At 38.8% G+C, this 24,950-nt stretch overlaps 1 pseudogene; it reads right to left on the bottom strand.

Annotated features, from left to right (window-relative positions):
• Positions 1 to 11,730: 11,730 nt before the first annotated feature.
• On the bottom strand, positions 11,731 to 24,304 carry LOC147756617 (vasopressin V1a receptor-like; annotated as a pseudogene).
• Positions 24,305 to 24,950: the final 646 nt, after the last annotated feature.

Below are 24,950 nucleotides of genomic sequence, written 5' to 3'. Positions count from 1 at the left end.
CCTCCCCAGAAAACAATCCTATTCGTGACAAACGTCGTTTATATATTTGCATTGTTTTCTGCGTGACTTTTTCATTCTGCCAAATATGTACGCATAATTTCGAAACTGTACACATCTGAGTGTGTGTGTGTGTGTTTTTTTGTGTGTGAGTGTGTGTGCATGCATGTACCTGAGCGTGTGCAAAATGTGATCGAAGCTAAAATGTCACACCGCAGGAAGTGATCTTTAGCATTGCGCTCTACGTTAGGTAGTCCTATGCTTTGCAAAGCGTAAGCAAATAATGCGGAAGCTTTATTGTTGACGTATTGGAAATTGTGAGTCAGCAAATTTCGATAAATAGGACAGATAATTAATTGATTTAATTTAACTAGCATTAATGGATTAGCTATGGCAACGTCTCTTTCATAGGGCGTCGGGTGTATTAGAGAAAGGCCCTTGACAAGTTTTGCGAGCGCGGCACACTATCAGTCCTTCAACTAACACGTGTTTGCAGTGCAGCTGAAATTCTCCGCAGGGCCTTACGAGCTCAGCCGAGCTACCGAGTAGCATACTCGTATGTCTGCAAAGCCTGCCGATGGATGTGATGCCTATGCCCCGAAACGATAACTTGTATTTACATACTATCACCCTCAGTCATTCGAGTAAATAAACAGAGCTATTTTTTACACTCTCCTGAAAAAAGCTAAACAATGAAATTGCTCTTGAAGTGATCATTTCAACGACTAATATAACTACCCGTCGAAATTGCCGATATTGGAGCTTTAATAGTAGCTAGCCAGATGTTGGAATATAACACGATTGCCACACGCATCTACACACGTAAGCTGGCAAAGTTTGTAGATGTGTTTTGCCTAACCTGTACGTATTTTCGAATAGGCGCGCGTCCATATAGATGTATAAATTCATTTTAAAGGCCACGTCTTGAACAGAACACTTAGTTGATGGACCCGTGTATAGTAGACGGCATATTCTTATCTAGTACAAAGGAAGTAACAATGGAAAGAATCGTAACGAAGGAGGTAACGAAAAGAGAGAGCTTCTGAACGGGCCTCCGATGTATTTGGCTCTTCCTTATTTTCATTTGAAACGTATCCTAGTAGTATCGTATGTGCATGTTGCATCGGTACTTTAACAGTGTATTTCCATATTTGTTAAATACTGGCTTCCGAATACGAAAGATGTATTAAAAAATAGAAGGGCGTTAGAAACACGCTCAGGACAAGATCGGAACGAGCTAACTTTATATCAACTGAAAATATGCATGCTATATACGACACTGTGTCTATTCATTTTAGTTTAGGTTGTAATGGCTAGATAAATTTTGTTAATCTTTAATATCTTTGGTGTATCTATGTGGTGTATCTATATGTGGTCTTTAGTGTCTTTGGTTTATTGGTTTAACTTTGCACTTAGTTTTTTTTTCCACATCGGAATTTAGTTACCTCCCTGTATATAGAAGTAACTTTCATAGCTTACTACATTACCGTACTTCCTTAAAATAAAGGAAAGTGAGCGGCTTAGAACAAGCAGCTTTGTTCGAATATTTAATTGAAAATAGTTTCATTTGCATAGGTTAGCCCTAGCACTAACTAAAGTATAAGGAGCAGTCAACAGTCAACAATTTCCACGTAGTGGAGATCAAACTGTATTTTTATTATAATAAATGTTTTGATAATGAACTAATTGTTTTTAAAGGCCCGCGGAACTGATCGACTAGATGATCTTCTAACTGAAGAGCTCAGTCTCCAAAAAAAAAGTGGCAAGTTTAATATTAAAAGTCTGCTGCGCAACTTCTCTTCAGTATGGCACAGTGGCAACGTTCAAATCCGATTTGCCTTGCCTAGAGAGTATTTGTGGGTGGCGGTGTACGGCTGAATAGTTAGCCATTCGAAAAAATCAGCACATACAAATACTAGCAAAAGTTTGCCTGATGGCTCATTTGCGACGAAAACGCATTTCTTAGTTATATTTCTAACTTAGATAGACAAAAATGAGAACTTTCGCTCTCTGACCTTTCTAATCCGCCGTCTAATATCAGGCGGCAGTCGTGCCGACTTATAGCACTATATCAAAGACTTCCATGCGTTTTTTTAATGGGAAAAGATCGTGGAACAGATAAGCGAAATTTCCTCGAAAATTATATAGGAGGTATTAATAAGCTTGGTTTTCTTTGTATTAACAGCATCCTTTTTAGGTTTTAAAGGAGTTAAAAAAATGCTAGTAAAAGTATTTGCCAAGGCTTGGTTATTATCGTCGGTTTAAAAACTAAATTATGTCTGTTACGTACAACAGTTTCTTGTTTAATGTCTCAACTACGACGTCACGGTACAGAAAAAATTTTCACGTATTGTTGGTCCCGCTTTGTTTTTTCTTACGTAGCAACAACACCGATGCTAAATTTGCTCTAACAGAGAACAGCGACATTCATATATTGTTTTTTTTTTACAATGCCAAAAATGTTTTTTAAGCAATGCTTTGTCCCACTGAGGCACCGCGTTTATTCGTGACACCATTACCTACTAATTTCAGGTGGTTCTCGCACTCCAGGGGACGTGAAGTAATGCTTGTTCGACGTCTGGCCTCTCTGTTACCGTAAAGCATGAGGACATCAGAGTGCTGTGACAGTTTCAGAGTCGAAGAAAATATATTGCGGTTTTCAGTGTAGTCTCTCGGAATCCGCTAAATCAGAACTATAATGAACACAACAATAAACTTGTTTTTTTCTAAATTAACATACACTTTTTATCAACGTACACTATTTTTACCTCCACGACACGGCCATGATATTAGATGGACATGAAGCACTCCGCTGGTACACTTACGCTGCTGGTACTAATTTATAAGTGCTCCCACATCAGTAAAAACACATTATTCTCTATATATCATACGTTCACATTTGTCATGTTGCTACCAAAGATTTGCAAGTATGCCCAATAACAGCAACAAGCATAGCAACAATGGCAAATACTTATGAAGTTCTATGCAAGCAATAATTGCTACATAGAGGTTTTTATACTTATAACACTAACTAAGTCACGTTGGCAAACATGTATATATCTAAAATGCAACTTGAAGTAACGCTTAGGCTCTAGGTAGCTAGAGGACGGTTTGAAGTACTTGTACGCTTTTAGGTCTTAATCAGCTTGTTTTGAGTGACCATTGTAAGCTAGCGAGGTCGCACGAGCTTACTGTCGCCGAGAGCTTACAAAAGCATGACAAGCAGACAATTTATCTTGCTCATTGATTAGGTTGCATTAAGTTTACTAGACTTTACTAAGTATGTTTTTAACATACACATAGTACAAAACTGGCATTGATTTGCGGAAATTTTGAGTTTAGAAGTTTCTGTAGCTTCATAACGAGACGGCACTGGGTATTGCAGATGCGTGTAAAACCACGTGGCTTATACTGCGAGGGCTCTACTAATTCGTAATAAGTTAAATCTTATAATAAGTTGTGTTGTTTGCATTAAGCTCTTAAACAGACTACCAACTTAGAAATGCTTATATCTACCTGCTATTGACTTATTATTAAGTAAACCGTTCCAACTTCAAGTTTATTAACGTTACGCTGGCCTGGCAGTATCAATACGAAGGCAGTACACTATTTTCAATAGATATCCTTTTCACTAAAATAGATAAAAGGCGTTTATTAGCGGCGGATTCAAAGAGCCGCATCAATATATATATATATATGTATGCATGGTTTATGACTGCCAATATTTACACAGCTGCTTATTTTCCCCTTAGTAAACTGAATTAATTAGTTGGAAAATATTTAGGTATTTTTAGCACTTAAATCCAACCGTAAGTGAAACGACATTTTAAATTAAAGATAAAATTATATCCTTAATGCATGCGTAGACTGGCTTTTTTTAACAATCCTGATAAGTGATAAATTCTATGTTTTTTCAGTACTTTAATAACTAGTACTATTACCTCAAACGTCTTGATACTAATATTAGCCGAAAATTAATGCACATAAATATAATAAAAATTAAAGTAAATAAACACAATGATAGGGAAAAGCTCAGCGACAATGTAGTAGGGAAGACGTTTTATACAATCATGTTTGAAAATATAGTTTTAGTTCGAAGGATTGTGATTGATACTTTTTGACTATATAGGCGGCTCTTAGCAAAGGCACACTTCTGGTGATTTCGTGATAGGTAAAATGTCGTTATTTCGAAAGGACCGACCCTTGTTTCCGTACTATGATTAACTCATGCCAATTCAGGGACGCGTTTCTCTGCAGTTATATTAGTGTAATACATCGCCAGCCCATCGTGAATTTTCTACTTTTATACAGTACTTATATGTCAGGTACTGATGTAAGCTGATGGACTGCGATGCCCATAATTTTTTTATTACTTTAGATCGTTATCGAAAGTAATATTGCTAAACTAAGTTTCTGCAAAGCTACTTTGAGATTATGGCCAAACAAAAAGAACCGTACGCCGCTAGGGCACTACATCAGGCGAGATTCGCTGAAGCAAAGAAAGGCAAGCTACGGCAAAATTCTAAAATTTATTTCATATTTTGATTTTTTTGAAAGGAACCTTCGTTGGCGAAACATCCGATAGGCATGGAATGATTTATTCTCTTTGAAAAAATGGGTCGTTTATCCGATATCTGCGTGCTCGAAGGGGAAGACTATTGGATAATAATCTAACATTGTGGATCAGGCGGCCTTATTCTGTCAGACAACGTCAATGCTTCTAAAAGACATTTGAAATGTTGTTTGGTCACCGTGTTGAGCATTACGCATACGCATAAGTGAATCTTAAAGTAAAAATGATTTTTTTTTTAAAAAAATGTTTCATAAAATACAGCCTATTAGCTAAGAGGCTTTCCTTCTCTTATTAAGCACATCGGATACAATACGAACTTTTGGCTTAATCAGAAGACTGCAGTCTTGTCTGAACGTTTAAGTTTTCGGAAAAGAAGTGACAAAAAAATTGTCACATTGCAAATTGCGCGCAAAACACTTCGCGCCATATTTTCCATCATATTTTTGAGGAAAAAGATTGAGAACGATAGTAAGCGAAACAGATGTCTCTGACAAAATGGTACTTTTTGACATCTTAAAGCGCGACGAAATACATTCCGTGTATTTTATCGATAGGGAAGAGTCCGTTTCAGGTAAAGAAGTGTTTACAGAGACCTGGGAGCTCCTGCAAAGTAGCGCCATCGAAGCATCGTTTTGAGTAATTTGAGCCGTCTCATACTTCAAAAAGCCGTTTTCCCATATGGGAAGGACATGAGCAGACGCTGGCAATAACAGCTTCCTTTGGTTTGCAAAAAGTAGACCCTTACTTCAGTTTTCCTAAGTCCTCTCGGTACCGTAATTATAGCATAGTATTTGGGCGCCTGAGTTGTAGAGCAAGCCTGTCACTTTGTCGTTGTCTATAAACTCTGTTAATTACTAGCTGTTTATTTGAAAGCTTTGGGCAAGTATTCTATCAAAAATAATTTTCGATCATTAACAGCACTTTCTCCTTTGTTCTTGACGCATCGTAGGAACATTTCTTCTAAATAAATATATAGTTGTAAATATAAGACCTTGGCAGGAAATCAAACATTCTGACAGTACAGATTATCCGGTAAATAGGCATCTGTTTGTAGCCATCACGTTTAGAGCACAAAAGATAAAGACACACCATTTCAGTTATTGAGTTTTTTTTACTATTCCCATTTCAAGAAAACGTTTATTCTTTACGAACAGTTTTACCTAATAGTCATCTGGATATGTCTTTAGCCTCTTTGGGTAGATATACTAAATATACATGTCATCCAGCCGAGATTCGTACATTCTGCGTAGGCAACGTTCTGTGAACCATTAAAGCAATGACCAAAGAGACTACTGGCATCATTCAGATGTTTTTTAACCGACGAGGGGTATTCTTCTCTCGTTTGTTTTCTGTTCCTGCAGTTATATTCTTGCACATATTAAGGCCAAACGGTGAGCCTCGTTTAGGACATGCTAAAGTGTAGCAAATGAACTGATATAATCTTTAATGTTAAGAACATATAAACGTAATTAAGTGTAAAATATATCATCACCGTTGGATCAGAATCTGTCGTTACAAACGTCGTTATAAGCCAGACAACAGCGAGAGTTATGCAGGGGTCGAACAGACATTTCAAATTATGATAAAAGGATCACTTGGTTCCTGTACGCGTCGGCACCTCACTCAATTAGCTACATTTCTATACTTACTTTAATTTCTTCTCTGGGCGAGATAACAGTGGCGAAGCCCGGTAAACCCTTCGAGCGTGTTCAATTGCTTTGACGTTCCCGATGATCCTGTACTTATTGGACATGAAAGAACTGAATAGAAGATTGAAACTTAATGCTATTATATAAAATATCCAGCCTAACGGAGTATAGTGTCGCTGATGCAAAGCTCATTCATTGGGAGTTATTTTTTTTATTCTTTCTGTACTTAGTGGAAAGGAAATGCGCGTATCTGTTATGTCGTGCTGTAACTCTTTTGGAGCAACCCGCTCACGAAAGCAGTTATAATCATTGACACCTATCAGGATAAACAAAGCTCCTATAACGTTCTAATACTTTTCGAAAAGCCCATAAGCCTTTAATACCCAATACGGTAACAGCATTCCTCCTATATAATACATTGCAGTGGAAACGCTCCTGCTCACTCGTTTATAGTAGTAACAAATGAGCCGCCAATAGACCGCGCTGTGAAATCCCACAAAAAAAATCATTCTAATTAGGATTATCCCAGCCATGGTGCAACTTACCAGAACCCTCTTCGTTTCTGGGTAGGATATGTGGTCTTGTTTTTCGAAATTTCTTCAGTCAGTTGGTATGTTCAGCTCTTATCATATATCACAACATGCTTGTTCCCGATGCCCGCCACTTGTCCAGAGCATCGTCCGACAAGACTGGCAAAAACATTCTCTCAACCGCTAAACCCTTGAGGCGTCCTCTTATTTAGAGCCAGTACTGCTGGGCAGAATTCAGCATTCTTACTTCATAGTAGCCATCGATGAAGTCAAAAGCTCCTCATCCATGACACATGCTCCTCCGTCATATTCTCAGCTTCAATTAAGCAGACTATTCGACATAAGAATGTTTCAATATGACATTTACACACTGTAGTCCGCGCCGGGTGGAAATCACGCAAAAGCAATAGTTCGTGCTGTTTGTTTCTATTGGGTGCCTCAACCAGTTCCCTATCGCGGGACTAGGCATGAATTATGGCTTTCGATTTTTGACAATGCTTGAAAGTGTGCACCATTAGTAGTGCTAGTAGCTACAAATGATTTCATACTTAGACAACGCTCGTAGCGTATTGAATTAAGAATACATATGATTTTTGATCATCTATGCTTATTTTCTGTTTAAGCTATGTGGTTTAAACGAATAACAGTCTACCTAGAAGATACCCAGATCATACTTTCCTACAACCGTGGCCAGCCTGACTCATCCTGAAAGCGTATGGGGCCAATAGACGGTAATTGTATATAGCAATTGTGTACAGTTCATTACGTTGGCCCTCAACTCACGCGGATGCGTATAGCTGGTTTGCAGTCAAAAAAAAAACCTATACTGCTGCCACGATAGGTTTGCAACGTCTGTTATTTCCTAGTAACAGACGTTAAAAGTTACTCACTCGTACCTCACAACTGGTAGCGGTTATTATTATAATTAATTTTTACATTTCGGTTAAGTATAACACACAAAAGAATGCAATTTGACCGATTGCCTACAAACGTGTCATCTTTATTACCTTTCCTTTTTCGGTGCTGTTATGATTACTATACTAATATAATCACTTATTACCATAATATACAGATTAGACGAGCTTCCTCATTTTAATCTGTTTATAGTTTATTTGGTGACAATTGTGCTGGTATCAAACATCAATGTCTCCTATGTTTAGTCTTCACTTATGCAGGTTTTCTTCAACAGTCTCGTATCTTGTTCAAAATTTTTAGAGATTTTTATGCGGTAAACTCGGTCACCTGCTGTGGAGATTTGCAAGCCTGTCTTTCCATGCTGGTTAGGATTAAGTGGGTAACGTTGTTGGGGTTACCTTTCGGCGATTCATCATGTAACCACATCAGGGTCATAGGAATCACATCCTGTACTCTTATAGTGAGTTTTCGCCGAATCCTTGAATTGATCACGTAAGGATAAGAAAGAACAAGTGTACCCTGCAGCCACGAGATCCAATTGCAGTTCGTTGAGAATCACGAACTCATTTGCTGCGTTGCTTCCAAAGGTGAATTCACGACGACGTATTTCAGAAAAAATATGGGCTTTTGTTTTTGTCACTTCACAAAATCAAGTAACGCTTTTTATATCATTTGTAATATGAAATGTAATCGTTACGTTGCCACAGAACGCTTTATGGCTACAAACTCCTACAACGAACAGGTAGACAACTTATACACTACCCCTTTATGATTACGCAATTTCAGCAACACTTGCGAAGTCGTAAATGCAGCATCAAAAGTTAAACTTGTCTTGCATAAGCAGTTAAAAACACCCATCTTTTTCATCCCGGAGCAAAGATACATATCTTCACAGCAAAAGGCAAAAAAAATTATTTAGCTGAAACGTATAGAAGATAGTATTTGCACTTGCTGATTTATGTTAAGCCGAACTTACCAAGAAGGGTAGCCAAGCAGAGGCCTTGAAGTAGGATACGTGCACGGCGTTTTATATCCTTGATCTACTCACGCTTTTTCTGCATAAAATTGTTTAATCAGATACATACAGGTAACCTGATGCAAAACTTACCGATTCATGGTAACTCGTGCAGACAACTCTTGCCAACGAGGGTCAATATGGCAGAATAAATAATTAAAACAAATCGAAGCAAATCTATAGACGTAGATTTTACTGTTGCAAGTATAGCCCCCGACATATTTATAAACTCCTCCCCATTGTCACTTTGATGCGCATTGCCAACCTATTCATGTGAGAAATACCACAACCCAAAAACTCTCAGCCTATCTAACCTATGATAGGCACTTGCTTTTCCTTGTGACACCTTATCAACATGCAAAAGTTCTCTAAAGTGGAATTTCGGTTGTTTTAGCCGTCCCTGAGATCTTTGATGAAGACACACCGTAAGTGCTCGACAGCCTTCGAGTTTCCGTACATTGACGTGGTATGAAAATTCTGCTAAAGAAAGGATGCCAGAAACAGCTTTTAAAATGATGTGTGGGGTTGGTCTTTTCTAATAATTATATAGACGAAAAGATGCATTGAAAGAATAACCACTGATACTAATGATTTACCAAGTATAAGCTTTGCCACTTGTCCAGCGCCACTAGTTGTCTTAACGCAGTTAAACATTTTAGCTGGGAAAAATCACATATTTTTATCTGCCATGTGGCCAAGTACAGAAGGTATAGTACTAGTGTTTCAGTCTACCCGACCTAAACAAGTTTTCATTGAAAGGAGCTTTAAGAACAATGATAGTAACATAATGCGTAGTAGGCGCTGTAGCGGACTTGCGTTTAGTTTCTAACTGAAAGCAATACTCACATTTGGCCTCTAATGGTCATAGTTCCGAAGGACACTTTTCTCTAAATGTTCCTGCTGCCATCGAGTTTGCTGTTATACTTAGTTATTATGTCTTTAATGTGTTAAACATTGAGCCTATATAGATGGTCATGCCAGAAATCTAGCGCGAGCTATATGGTTAGATTAAGGAATTGAAGGTAGTAACATATATATAATAAACCCGTTACTATTTTAAATTAATAGACACGTACTTTGGAGTTTGCTTTAATAAAGAACGTCACTTTACATTACTACTAAGATACTCCAGTTTTTCGAATAAGTGCACAATGCAGTTGTTCATAATTGCCAAGGACACTAGATTCAAGGCCAACATGATAAGGCTCACACGCAAACTCCCATGTAAACACGCCTATAGCACACAGTGTGTCCAGCATCCGAAACGAATAAATCAGGAAAGATATACTCCTTGTAGGCGACATTAGTAGGAAATGGACCTCGCACCTTTTAGACAACTGCCGAAAGTTATATGTATCTCAATTACTAAGAACCAGACTCGGTTTCTGTCTGACTAATAGTGAAATATGACAATGCAGTTGTCTGTAAACGATGGTGCGAATAAGACCGCAATTTTTCTACTTTCGTATTAAAATTGTCGAGCATATATATACCTTGGTTTGGTATCATGAGCCGCATAAGCTCACATGCCTTGCATGGCCATTTTGAAACTGCACGCGTTTTTGACTGTCGGCATATAGATACACCACATATTCAGAACAAATAAAAATGACTTATCCATCTACACGTATATGATCAGATAGATGTTACAGGTAACTGCGACACGCGTCACTAATACAAATATATTTCTATTTTTTATGTATAATTGCGTCTTAGAAGAGAGAAAAAAAAGAAATTTATTTGCGTCGATTTCCTGAAACGTGACGACAAGAACTGACAACAAATTTTATAGCGCAACATGAGAGTAGCGAGATATAAATGTCACATTTTTTTGGATCCGGAATCCTTTCGGAATCACATTTTTTCAAGCTTAATAAATTTTTGTGGGTGGCCTAGAGGAAATTGGTAAGGTGTAATCGATCTTCGGTGACTTGTGAGGCAAGCCGGTATAACGCCACCGTTCGGTGGAACCTATTCCAGCGCAATAGGCCATTAATAAATCAATATAGATTTCCTTTTGACCAGAAGCTCTAATTTTTACTAAGTAGATCAATTATAATCTTACCCAGTTGCATCGGTAATAAGCAGATATTCCACGTGCCAGAGCTTCCTACCGTTGTAGGAGGCTAAAAACAGGATTATATCCAGTAATGGGTCGTTCCAAATAACTGAACCCATGCGATTTCTCTGGTTTGGCCGATGTCAATTTAAAATAACAATCTGCGATACTGTAACCTAACAATTGAAGGATTCGTAGGTTAAATATTTGTCTACATTCGAAGTACAATGCGCAGCCTGTAACACAAAGTGATAGGAGCTTCCGCAATATTTCGACACGAAATATTTAAAACTATTTTTATTAGGCGTTCGATTGTAGAGCGTTTCGGCCCGTTCGACCGTTTGTTTCGCGTTTTGTCTCATGTTCTTTACGGTATTGGATACACGATCGACGTACGTGGCTTCGTAGAGATGTACAGCCATTTGAAACTTCACGTATTTTTCGCGTAAAACTCGACCGTTTTTGTTGTTTCAACAGCTTAATTTGCTTCTTACGTATGCTATATTTGTAATTTCACCTCTATATTGTAGTTGTTTATAGACGATTTCCATTCAAAAAAAAGCATTGTCTAACATTCTGCAGCATGCGGTTGTTTTTCGCTCTATAACAATGAACTATTGTTTGCATAACACAAATCGGCTTTTCCTTAGATCACAACTCAAATGACCTTTTCTGTGTGGAAACGAAGAGGCCGCATAGAGACGATGTTGTCCAGCTGCGTCTTCGCCCTTTCAGAACTGCCTACAAACGCTCATGGAACATTGGCAACGAAACGATTCGTGACGGTACCTTTCTGCAGCTGTCGAACGATCGGTGTTTACATGCCTGTGCTGCGATTGGCATAACCCACATAGCCGTTCATATTTGTTCGTTGGCTGGCAAAACAAGCATGTGTTTTTATATATATATATATATATATATAGACATAAATTGGATATCGGCTGTCACTGCTCTGGCTGCGACCACGGTTACAACGGCAGGTGGCGGCGAGGCATTTGTAGCATAGGCGCAACCCGATGTAACACTATTGGGTAGAGATCCGTCGACAGAAATACACTGGCCAACAAGGCGCTGTTCGCGCATCCGACGATTTGCCCCCGTTGCTCTTGATCTCGTTCGGAACGGCGTTATTATACTCGTTTCGTTTACTTTAGGTTGATTGTTGTTGTGCGATGATCTGATGTGAAGGCTTTCGGCACCACAGAATAGGTCGTCTTTTGCGTTCGTACGGAACAGGCAACAGCAAACGGGAGTGCGCACGATACGGCGGAAGCCATTGAGGAAGCGCATGCTCATGGCCAGGTAGACGAACACGAGTTGAGAAATGCACACAAATTTATTAGCAGCATCGTACTAAGATAGTTATGGTTCTCCATGTAACTGGCGCCTGGAAACTGGGTAGCTATCGTGACGACAAAGTACGGCGTCCGCAAGGCGCCAAAGGCGACCGCCACAATCATTACTATCTTACTGAAGGGGAAAGAAAAAATGGTACAAGCATGAAGAAAAAAGAAATAGAAATCAGATTCCGAACGTGAACGGACTCATTCAGTAAATTCTAGCTTTAACAAGAATATAGGTTTTTTGCGGCTATTGTTTCCCTTCAAGCAGTAAATCCTAGCACAGGAAAAACTGGTTCAGGATTAGTTATCTTTTATCGACTATTAACAATAGCGGCGGCTTAAAGTCAATAAAGACCGACAATAGTATTTTTACCATTTAATCTACCTACTGTAGTGTAGTTTTAATGACACACAAGAGATATAATACGTTGCGTTATAAAAATGTTACATATTTTCTGCTATACTTCTTCAACTTCATTAGAATAAGGTCCTCTACATGGTTTCAATTAGATCGAAGTCTGTTCCGCAGGATCGTAACATTGATCTCTCTAGACAACCATTACTCGTGGCGAACAATAGCAGATAAGATTCCTTTATATCTGTTCTGGGGATTTGCGCAGATGTGATGGGGATGACGTTGAAGGGTCGAGCACAATCTTGGGTTTGTTTATGGAACGAAGCGTGAAGGTTAGATTCACAACGAACTAGAAAGTCGAGCGCAAGATCATTAGGCCTACGAATGGAAAAATCGCCGCTTGAACAGTATCCAAATCAATCGGACAAATAAGAACACACCTTCCTTCTGTTAGCATTTTGGCGTTAGCTATCGCCATACAGCTACCGTGTCGACATAACGAAATCCCTTGTAGAAGACATCGGGTGATCTTATAACACGTCCCACCTGGAACAATCTAGGAAAGTCTGATTGCAGACCAATCAAAACAAAAAAAAAAAAAAGTATAAATATTATACTAAATATATAGAAAAAAGAACCAAACTCCGATCTATATGGTTAAAAAGACTTACCAAAGCCTTGGTCAAGGTTATGGGAGGTAGGGAACTAGATCTGATAAAAAAGACTTGTTCGGAAAGCTGTAAATCATACGCAATAGCCGGTCTTTCAAGACTTGGAATTGTGCACTCCTCTTCTTTTGAAATGGCGAAGTCCAAAGCACAGCGGACCTACCGATAGGAGCTATTTATTGAAGATTAAAATGTGACTCTTCAACCACTTAAGTAACACATCAAATGTCTTACATAGTCGTCTCAAAGTCAGTTAAATAAAACAAACGAAATTGCTAACGAATGTCTATGTAGCATAAAACCTTCGTTACTATGCGCAATAGCAGGAAGAAAAGGTAAGCGCACTGCAATCTGGCCCATATTTCAGAATACCCTGGCCAGCCGCCCTTCCATAGCTACCAAGTCTACTGGCATGTTGTACTAGGAATAAAAAACAACGAGAAGTCTTCAATTGCGTTTGCTAAATACTTAAACGGGCGACGAACATTACCTCTAACAGTAAACGACACAGGAAATGGCCGTGTCCAACATGATAGACGGTGAAAGGTCTCAACTTCTAAGGATTCATTAGCGCAGAAAAATACACGGTTTTTCTTCTCTCATAAGCGACCGAGACAGATAGTACAATCGCAAAAATGCGTTTCGCTGTGTCGTCACGCTAATGATGACTAATTATTACTAATTGAATGCTTACTTCAAGAAACCTCAATGGGCCCGCTAAATTTAGTCGTTGTTTTTGCTTAACACGATCGAAGTTCTCGAATAGAACGACAATAGAGCTTTCTGGAAAAGCTAGAAAACACAACTAGACGGCCAAATATAACATAGTCAATCTATCTATTTCAAGAAAGATGATTATGTAAACTTCTATTATTGTAAGTTACACTACGCAGACTAACCTATAAAACATTTGCTCATCATTTAGATGCCACAGTTTTACAATCTACACTTAGAAGTGAAACGTATCATGTCTGTGCCTTTCGGCTGAAAGCGGTAGACTCGTCGCGTTGTGTACCAGAGATGCTGGCCTCTCATTTAACCACGAGAAACTCACATTCAGGATCCTAAAAGTAATACTCATTTACTGTATTCAAACGAAAGAGTAATTTTACTTCATGACAAATTGCTTGCCTCTATTATCATCCTCGGGAAAGCTTTTCTCATGAGCGAATTGCCTTCATGTTTTTGCTGTTAAGTACTTAACATTACGTTTCCCATAGAATAGTGCAAGCATATAATAGAATCACTAAAATAGACTGCCAACACTATTTAAACGATTCCATTCCAGAACTGGTCCTTCCGGATCTGATACGACACTGTTCTGTGTTTGTAGTCTCCTGAATTATTAACATGATATATATTGGTTTGTATTAAAAAGGCTCAATGGGAGAAATTGCCTTTATATGGGCATTCAATGGGGAAAATCATTGTTAGATATGAAGTAGAAAGTTGGTGATTATTCAGTTCAGCGTCCAAAAAAAGCCCAGATATATTCTATGCGTTTTGAACGATATAAGCAAACAAGCAATGTTGTAAGGAAAAGCTTTTAAAAAGTGACATCTGGCCAGATATTGTTGAGAAATGTCCTTTCACTGTCCTACGTGTTGCAGTACGAGGAAATGCGCACCTTTTTCACAAAATTTTACGGCTTCGATTTTTTTTCTTTCATCAGAAAGCCCCGAATTGAGAGCCGCGTAATCACCGGTGTACCGATATCAGAAGGCTTTTTTCTGTTTATTACACACTTCCGCTGCTATGATGATTTCCTGTTTCCCGTTGGCCCTTCTAAAAGGCAAGGGCCCCATGAGAAGATCAGAAAGTCATCTTGTGTAGTACCAATAATTACAGCATTAAAACAAATGTTTGTACGTAGGATTTGTCATAATGCATCTGTTTTAGTCTGGCTAATTTGGCCCTGACACAGGACCCGCTCTGACCTAGGATTGGCTTCGAATTTGGTCAACTTGTACGCAAGTTACCAGCTGTAGATTTTATGCCTCATTTTTAGAAAACTAATACGTTTTCGCTGAAATAAACACGCAAATATGTCATCATTAAATATATACTTAATTCAAAGAAGGATCGTGTCTAGCTTTCTGTCTGGCTGGGCTCAAGCTTGTGTCGAGAGTTTCCTTATAGCTCTGCTGCTTGGCCCATTTCAGATACGAGTTATGACTGTGCGATTGACACCTTTCTCCTTACCCTATCTATTGCTGTATACAGTCGACTCGCTAATTCAACTTGTTATCTCATTATCTGACTAAAGTTCCCCTGAAATACGTTACAGTAGTGTGTTTTTGTTGTTGTTTGACGCAGTACAATGATGCAATTGTGAAGTGATCTGTGTTTTTTTAGAAAACGTCGTAGGAGCATTTTATAGTAGTTGCTTGCCCCACGCAAACCCTATGTATAGCCAATAGAAATTCTACAGTTTTTAGTTAGCTTCGATGTTTTTACGTTTCTTTTAAGTTCCCGCAGCAATAAAACCCACCGTTGCCCTGAAACGCAAAGTAAATTACTTGATACTATCTTAGTCTTCATTTCATGCCCTGCATCTATAGAAGAACCACAACCAAACGTTACCAAAAAAGTTTTTTTTTAAAAAGCACAACAATTTGACGTGTCCATCTTTAGAATGAATCCACTGGTAGTTACCTTGAATAGTGACTATCTGTGAATAAAAACTTTTCAACGCGTTATATACTAAGTAATTACTATTATCGTACGAGCGTATTTTGATTAGTTAGTAAAGAAGTGCTGTTACTTCGGTTTCTTTAAATTTACGAAAGTCTTAAAATAAAAGAATTGATGACACGGAACTTTCTGACACGGAACCTAACCTAACCTAACTGATATTCAATCGATTAGTCGCACCCCTTAATTTTCTTTTTTTCTTCCTCAATTTCTTTAGTTCAATGATTTTATTTTACTGCAAACAAATAATCCGGCGGCCGTGAAATAATCCTTATAAAAAATTAGTACAACTTCATAGATGCCTATTTTGGACGAAAGTTCATTCGTAAAATGGAGTTAGCTTTGATAACCAGCTGCTGAATGGACGGGTTTGAGAACGACAGAAGTTAGAGGTCAGGCGAGGCGAAATCCTTTCGTAATAGGGCAAGCGAAGACATTATGAAGCAAGGGCATTTTTCTTTAGTTATACCCGTCTCTATAGAATCATAAAGTCCTTATCCGGATTCACACGCACATATCACATATTTAATAATATACGCCTAATCAGGCTGTGATAGCTGAAACATTTTTTCCTACAGCTTTGTAATGCTTGTCCTGCTATTGTACCCCGCACTCTTCGATGATGACCCAAAGAAGCTTTCCGATTGACGTGCCATCGCCTAAAAAGGCTCTTGTTATAAAAATCGCCTCTCGCAATATTCGAAGCTCACGGATACTTCGTCTGAAGAAGGGCGAAGCATTGAATGTAGGTGAACATGCGAAGGGTCGAAGCAATTCCGCTAATGTGGAGGATTAGCTAGTCGCAACAGGTTGTATTCGGCTCAGTGAAGGCGTGACCCGTTACGTCGACTGCCTCATTTACGTCACTCAACATAACGACCCTTTGGTTGCAAAAGATGCGGCAGGTAATAGTAACGACTAGGGGTCAACGTAAGCATTAAAGACGATGTTGTCTCTTTTTGACCCAGCTGCACCGTACGCGTCATATGGGCTGTGGCCGGTCTTGTTGAGTATAGACAAAAGAAAAACGAATCATCTATTTGATGCACTTCTGCAGCCGTCGAATATTCTAGGTCAATATCAAACTGTACTAAAATCGAAAACTGGCACATTCTGTGAAGATCATATTCAAACGTATGTGGATGTAACCACGCCATTATGTTTACAGCTGTGGGCTTCTTCACATTGGAAATCAGTGCTTCTGTTTCGATCTAAGATAGTTCTCTTAGTTAAAGCAAGTAATCTAATTGCCTGATAGATAACGTTTCCTATGTATAGTATAACAGCTCGTTTGTCTGCAGCTACTGGGATAGACAGGCTGACTGAGATCTTTTTTGTTGCGTGCCAAATATATTTGGTCTTTCTTTTCAGAAAACATTGGACAACTTTTTTCTAATAATAAAGACGTTCCTTTTCGAATAAAGTGAATTTATTCGAAAAGGAACGTAACTCTGATGTCCTATAGGCCTGATATAGAGAGTACCATTTAATTTTTGCCGGAACATCTGCAGCAACCAATGTAGGCAAGATAACCTCGTCTATCAAGAAGGTACACTTGCCCGCGTTAACCTTCAAACCAAGTTTGTGTAGACTTTGCATGGGCTTTTCTGGGGTTGTATTTATTACTGCGTACCGGTATCGCCGCAATGTGATGCGGTTTCATCTAAACTTGAAGTCATCATGTCCATAAACTACTGCAACGACCCAAAGCACTTTTAGCTTGAAATGTTATTTCGCTGCATCTAGAAGAAGTTTTGGAACGTCTAGCGCCAACCAGTCCTCTAAGGCTTTCATTAACTTTCACCTACAAGCAGGCTTCCTGGTGCGCCTACCCGTGAAACCACCTTTTAGTTGTCGATATCTTACAAATTCTCAGTAAATGGTGCTAGTGCTCTTTAGACACATGCTGGAGTCCAGTTTTATAATCTGTATAGAGCCGGATCTGGCCTGATTTTTTCTTTTAATGTTACCTGCAGGTACGATTCTAATAAACAAGGTTGAACCAGATGAACCATCTTCAATAAAATAGCATGATAAGCAGGTCGAGTTCTTCAGAGTAACTTTTAGGTGCAGATATGTCTTTATTAATGAATTTCATTCGAGACTGAAACGTGCACCAAAAATGCTTTCAACACTTCAACTTGTGCATGTTGGCAGTTTCCGGATCAGCCGCTATTGGCTGTGCGGCAGGAAACCTTGCCGTCGCGAATCATCATAGTTCTGTATCAGGCTAAAAAAAAATTGAAAAAATTCGTAATTTTTAGGCTAGTAGATAAAAAATAGTATTGACTACCTTATGTTGCTGCAGAGCAGCTTGTCTTTTAGAAATTTTTTTTTATTATTTAACCATGTACGTTGCGTACTATACGTGCAAACTTTTTTACCAGGGCATCGCTTTGCTCCTGTATAGTCTGCGTCTGACGTTCTAAATCATTAGATTCGATTTTTGCATACTTCAAAAAGGACATTGAGCTGGCAGACAAAGTTGTCTCTTTTGGAAGTAAAATTCTCAGTTAGATCAAGAATCCCTAATAATGTTGTTGATAAAGTATTCGTATCTTAGTGCCGAAGGACTAAAGACCAATAGTAAATTATAAAAAACATAAGGGCACCCATAAGTTATCCAGTGGTTTATACTCACGTGTTGTATTATGCAGATTCCCAATGCATATATATGGATAGTCTAGCAGAAATGATTGCGGCACATTCACTGGTTAACGTGTTAGCCTTGTTTCCAGTTTAAGCGCTCGTTAAATTACGATCTTTTCCTATTGACATACATAGAAAAACAGAAGTTTAAAATATTCTCAAAAATCGCTCCGTAGTCTCCGCGTCTCATCCGTAGCATTTACTGGAGTAATCGTCGTGACACGAAAATAACGAGGGTGGGCGTATTGTTGGAAGAAACCGCTATTTTACTAGAAAGACATATAAAAGCGTTCCGCTCATAAACCCTTCAATATCGAATTAGGATGCTAACCAAGGCTAGGAAACCTGCTCAACTGCCTACATGCTTTCGATCAACCACCCTGCATGCATACAATAGAACTAAGTGAGCCCAAAATATTCCAGTATCTCTAGAAAGGTTTAAGATACGATATAAGTAGCGCGCTGTTTTTGGCGGTGGGAACTCATAATATTAGAAAACGATAAAAGTCGTTCCGTTATGAACCTTAATAGACCCAGCAATCTCATGCAACAGCCACATATTGTGCGTAGTACGTGTTTTGTGCGCGACAGGCGTATATATATATATATATACATATATGAATTTATTGGGGTACACGGTAGCGCGTAATTATTTCATAGCTACTAATCAAAGGAGCATACCTGTCAATATAGACAATCCAAAACGTTTTGACTATGGCCATCCGCCAAGTTCTTGATACAATAGCATCTTTGAAATTTTATAATATCATTGCTAGGGCTGAAGCATCGAATTGCAGTTTAACTTCGTGTGAGGGTCGTAGAGAAAGGTCGAACCTCGGCTACCGAAAGAAGCTACATAGAAATCAGTCCTTCTGACTTCACTTGCCCATGTATATTTCAACCAGTGTAGATATGAAAGAAAAATTTACGATTCATATTATTAGACTACCAATATAAACTGTACATTCGCTTAGAGTGTAACACCAGGGTCATACAAGTACCCACGGCGCAAAACTCGCTACGTTCTCCCTGCTTTAAATTTTATAATCTATTAATGACTTAGTCTAGGTTTTTTTAATACAGTCGAAGAAGCCAAATGGAAATCAAACACTAAGGCCTTTAACATTGGACCCTTATGATACATGACATAATTTTTTTTGGCTGTCCTTTATCCTAGCGTTCCTAGCATCGTGTGTTGAGGGCAAGTGAACAATTTTTAACCCTATTGTTCTGTTTAGTAGGACAGGTTTTACTTTGATAGCGTCAGGGGTAAATAAAAGCTCGTTTTCGATGCTCTGTTGAATCTGCGCGTTCACCATGCGCCGGTCCCTGACAAAAACGAGTTTTCCAACGCTGCGTTTGGACACGTTACTGTTTTAGGCACCAGAATGTGTCACAGGAGCCTATTTCGTAAAAGAAGACGAAAATTTTTATTGTGTATGTATGAAATACTAGCTTAAGTTTTCTAAAAATTTTGAATAGCGTACTAGTTAGCCATTTTATTTGCCAAATGCAGGCTACGTGCCAGTGATTCACTCGTGCACCATTATAGAAAATCTGGCCTATGACGTAGAGAAAAGATTATTTATTGCACAGTGGATCTCTAGGGGTGGTAGGTGCTCAAATACAACTATGGTTGTTTATTCGGGAGATCGTTTGGTTTATTGTGTGGATTCGTACAAACCTGTTTCAACGCATGACCTAGTAGAGTATCTCAATCCAAAACATGGAATGGCGGATACAGCCTTACATTTTGCGCTTAGTAGCAGTTGTAATACGTAGGCCTTCCCATACACATCTGCGCATAACATAAAGCACTTAAAATAGGCTTTACAGCCTGGCATTTATTTAGTACAACTCATTGATTATATTGATGTCAGATTTGAGGAACGGCTTAATTCTAGTGAAGTGTCAGGAACAGGAAGGTCTAATGGCATCTTAATTCAAAATAAATACAACGTACGATGTAAAAATATGTTACACTTTGGGTCCTGCGCACGCAGATCATTCACTCGCAGTTAGCGATAGGATCTGATACAAAATAAAGTTCTACTTATAAGATCGGCGTTTCGTTAGGTCATACCGCTATTATCTTGCGTCTAACTTGTAACACACACGTACGCATGTGAATTTATATCAGTCCTGAATTATATAAATCATTACCACTGTAATAATAGTATTATTTTTTATGTTCTGATTTGTTTTTTCTTTGCCTCATGTCAATTTTGAATCCTTGTATTCCTATTTACTTCCTGACATATTTGAAGTTATATATATATCTACACGTTAGCCTGCTATGCGGGACTGGCGCGTCCTGGTACGGTCCCGCTACAACAGTTCGAACAATATTTGTAGAGAATACTTTAGAACAGCCCTCGTACCCACTGTGAAATAAGGTCCCTAACATTAAAGGTATAGATAAGCGCTTACGTACCTATAAATGTCAACTGTAGCAAGTAGGAAGTAAAGAAGGGGATGCACAATATGCTTGGCGGAACGGCTCATCGATGTTGATAATAGACGACGTCCTAGTTATGATGCCAAATTCGGACGCTAGTGTGACACTGCTTAGCGGACAGATGAAAGGCGTTGCCACAGTCCAGGGCATCAACCAGACGATCAGTAGGACATGTTTAGCACGTCTTTTCGATTGCAACTGCATTCGGCTTAAGAGCGGGTCACAGATGGCGAAATAGCTGAAAAAGAAACGATGAAATCAAAGGAACAGCGGAACAAGGGGGACACAGGGACGAGGGGAGGACGCGTCCGCATATCCATTCCAAGTAGATCACCAGTATACCTGTCAGGCTGTCTTGCTACCTTGCCCTCCGTACTAGGCTAGGACAGAACGAGCGCCTATGGTCACTCGGTTAATGTTGACTGTAAGCTGATTAAAGATTATCGATCAGCTCCAGCACAAAGCGCCTAAAGTCAAGAAATAAAAATGAGTTTTGAAAAAAGGCCCATTTTTCGACGACAAAGAAATAGACATACCCGATATTTATCGAAATGCTGAATCGCTGAGATCCTGCAGGGGCTCACATCACTCAAATTTATAGCGAAAAAACTACTATTTATTAGTATTTGAAACTTTTATTGGCACCTGCAGAGAGATTTTGCGATACCGAAAAAGAGGCCGTTTAATTTTCAGATGGGGAAGAAACAGCGTTTGTAGTAAATACATTATATATAATAATAGGATCTTTCACCGAATATCTGAATAATTCTGGCAAGATCTGACAACAAGGAGTACTCAAAACATCGTAATTGACGGTCCACTCAAACTGTAATAGTGAACACACAAAGGTAGCCCCCGGCCATTATGGAATTCTCTATAAACAATGTATACTCATTATCGTGCAACAGCAACTTCAGATTTAACCAGTTGTCGATATGATACGAATACAATGCGCTGTGTCTCATGGTAAACGTTTGCTCCGGGGGCATGCTTATGATGTTTCTAAGACCAACTATAGATGCTGATTTGCTAGGTATTTCGACATGTATAAACGACAAATAATGTAGAATTAGACGTAGTTGTTAATTGAACTCTTCTATGTTACACACCATAGAAAAGGTCGTATGGTTATGTTTTTGTGTTAGTGTATCATTCTGATGTAAACGAATGTCTTTGTGTCTAAGGCTTGTATGCTATCGTACATCGTTTATAGATGAGGGCTTTATTGATATCAATTTTAGACAAAGAAAGCTAGGAAAATGGACAGACTGTCTATATTGTAGTACCAACTTTTCCAATGTCGATCGACAATGGCTACCAGTATATATTTCGTGGTTATCCGTAATGTCTGTCTTGAAACAGCGTCTGACAGGTATCGTACTGTTAATTCTAAATTTTAGTCCTCCGAGCATCATAACCTAGATATATATGGTGCTTTTAGGTAATAGGAAAAATTACCTTTGTAGAAATTATGTTAGTTTAGATATATTGCCTCAGCTCAACGGCCTCTTTAAAATGCTGCTACAGCGTTTCCAATATTGAAAGCAAATGAATATTGTTTCTCTCTGTCTGGCCAAATCCTATTAGTCTAACTAGTCAGTTCCACTGGCAAAAAAAAAAAAAATCCGTGCTGTTATAAATTGTGCCAGACAAGAACATACACTTTTTGAACGCACCCGATCTGAGAAATTTTAGCTTGTTGTTTACGTTCAACTGGAGCGGCAAAAAGGAACAAAGTGGCCTGATCAGCTACATTTTTCGACAGCTTTTTAGTCTACTCTCGCACATAGACGTTCACGAACGTAAAGGCCTGGTGCTCACATCATATTCATTTCAGACAAGGGGACCGGTGAACGTACCAAGTAATTAGGACACGATTGATTCAATCGGGACCTAGTTTCGAGGGAAGAGGGAGCGCCGCGATGATTGCTAACTGAAACGCACTACGGAACACATCGTTCACAAAGTAATAATATTTTTCTTTTATCTGTATAAGCAACGTTTCTGATTTTTAGCGTGTGACCGTTCAGTTGCGCCAATAGGCATTTTCTCCCAAACGCAAACAATAATAGTCCTCTATGGAGTCTATAGCAGTGAGGTCGCATAATTCTTATCCTATCAACAGCGTAAGCCTAACGTGAGAAGGAAGGGTCGTTCAGACCCGAGATATATATACATATGTACATATGCATATATATGCACCTCCTCTAGACCGTGTTGTGGGCTGACTAAATCATTCTCGAATTAAAGGGTGACGTTTGCGTTCAGCAAAAGTCGCCTGCAGTTGAATAGAAAAAGGCAAAACTATTGATGAGGCCGATAAAAAAACGCTGGGTATTGTGTCAAAGGGTTAAATTTTGAAGCCTACGCCAATAACAGAGCACCTTGGATACGTTTTTAGCTTTAAAAAAATTGCTGTTCTATATTAAATGGTACAACCGCAATTCGAGTTTTTTTTTTTTGCTGATGCCAGGACCTAAGACATTAGTAAAATATTTAAAAATTTCGCTTTTTCTATTTTTATTGATCAGGCATATTTAGATTTACGTCTAATTTTCATGCATACGAAAGTAGGACGACACGGTCTTGAAATACGGTTCGAAAGTATGAAAAAAAAAAGCTGCTAGTATTTGGTTAGTTAACCGGTCGCTCCTGAAGCACATAGACAACGCTGCTAGTGAAAGCCATAAGATCCAGGCTGAGTAAAGACAAATTCTTTTAGTTACCTTTTTTTTTTTTTTGTCTCACAGGGGTACTAATATGAGCCTGATAACGACAGGTGATTAAAAAAAAGCTGCTGCAATAACAGCCTTCATTTAAAGCAGTCCTCATTCACAGGACAACTCTACTTGACTATATGAGGCATAAGTTTTATACCTAAGCAACTGACAAGAATTTTAGCGTAAGGCACCAGATAAAGGTCGATTTTCAAGAAAAACACACAGCTAACATTCTTACGTACTGAGACGTTTTGTCAGTTTGTTAAAAATACAAACGCAATGAAAACGCTTACACTTGTCAAATAGTTCCGTAACGTCGTATAGAGCCTAAAGTAAACGAGATGCTTTTATTAGTAGAAGTCCGCATAGACACAAAATCATTACGCACCGTTCGATACATATAGTGGCGAAGGTCAGTACGCTGGCGAATACGACGATCGTCTGCATCGTTGCATAGATCGTCAGTGATGAACGAGAATGAAGCGGGGGTGGCCAATTCTGAAAGTTTTATCGGTAGCACAAAGGCCCCGACCGAGAAACCACAAGCTGCCAAATTGACCACACAGAATAAATCGCCATAGCAGTGCCTGTAAAGAGTTCCAGTTCGCACTGGTATCACATTTACCCTATAATAATAGCTATGAAAATGGGCAAGGCTCGCTTCCTGAGGTTTTGTCATTGGTAAGCTATTTGGGCAAAAATGCATGCGCGACCCGTCCCAAAATTTCAATAGTATATTTGCAAACGCAATATTTTGGCACCTACCAGTGGTCCGTTGAGTATTATCAGAGAAGTAACCAAAACATACAATGCAAAAAACTATTATGGATATGCTGGCAGAATCTTCAAATATACTATGTAGGCCATGCAATACTACTGAAGTATACGGACGTATTGCTATTATTGTAATTTGTCAACGGTGCTATTACTTAGTCTCGCAGTTGAAATAGATAAATTTGAAACTCTTTTTCTTGTTCACATGAGATTAAATAAGGTGCTTGGGAATTATTTTCTTTTGGTATGCGTGAAATACGTATGTCCTGTGAGCTGCAGGCAAGAAATGTCGACTGATAATATAGGTACCTAAGCATGTGCACTTAACGTACAGCTGCTTTCAGAAGCGGTCACCGGCAGAAGCGGTCGGGAACGAAAATAAGGTTCGATCGATTGAAGAAGCCAAGAAAGACTATCTTAGCTTCGTACTGTTTAGACTATGACGGTACATACGAGGCAAATTAACTCTCGTTTAAAATAGTTGAACTATGGAACGCCCATTGGCGTTAAAAATAGAAGAGACAACAAGTAAAAGAGCGGTTAGATTATGC

The sequence above is a fragment of the Varroa destructor genome, unplaced genomic scaffold (genome assembly GCF_002443255.2).
Source record: "Varroa destructor unplaced genomic scaffold, Vdes_3.0 BEIS01000003.1, whole genome shotgun sequence".
NCBI classification, from domain to species: Eukaryota; Metazoa; Arthropoda; class Arachnida; order Mesostigmata; family Varroidae; genus Varroa; species Varroa destructor.
The sequence above is the reverse complement of the archived record's forward strand: the minus strand, read 5'-3'. Positions and strand labels throughout refer to the sequence as shown.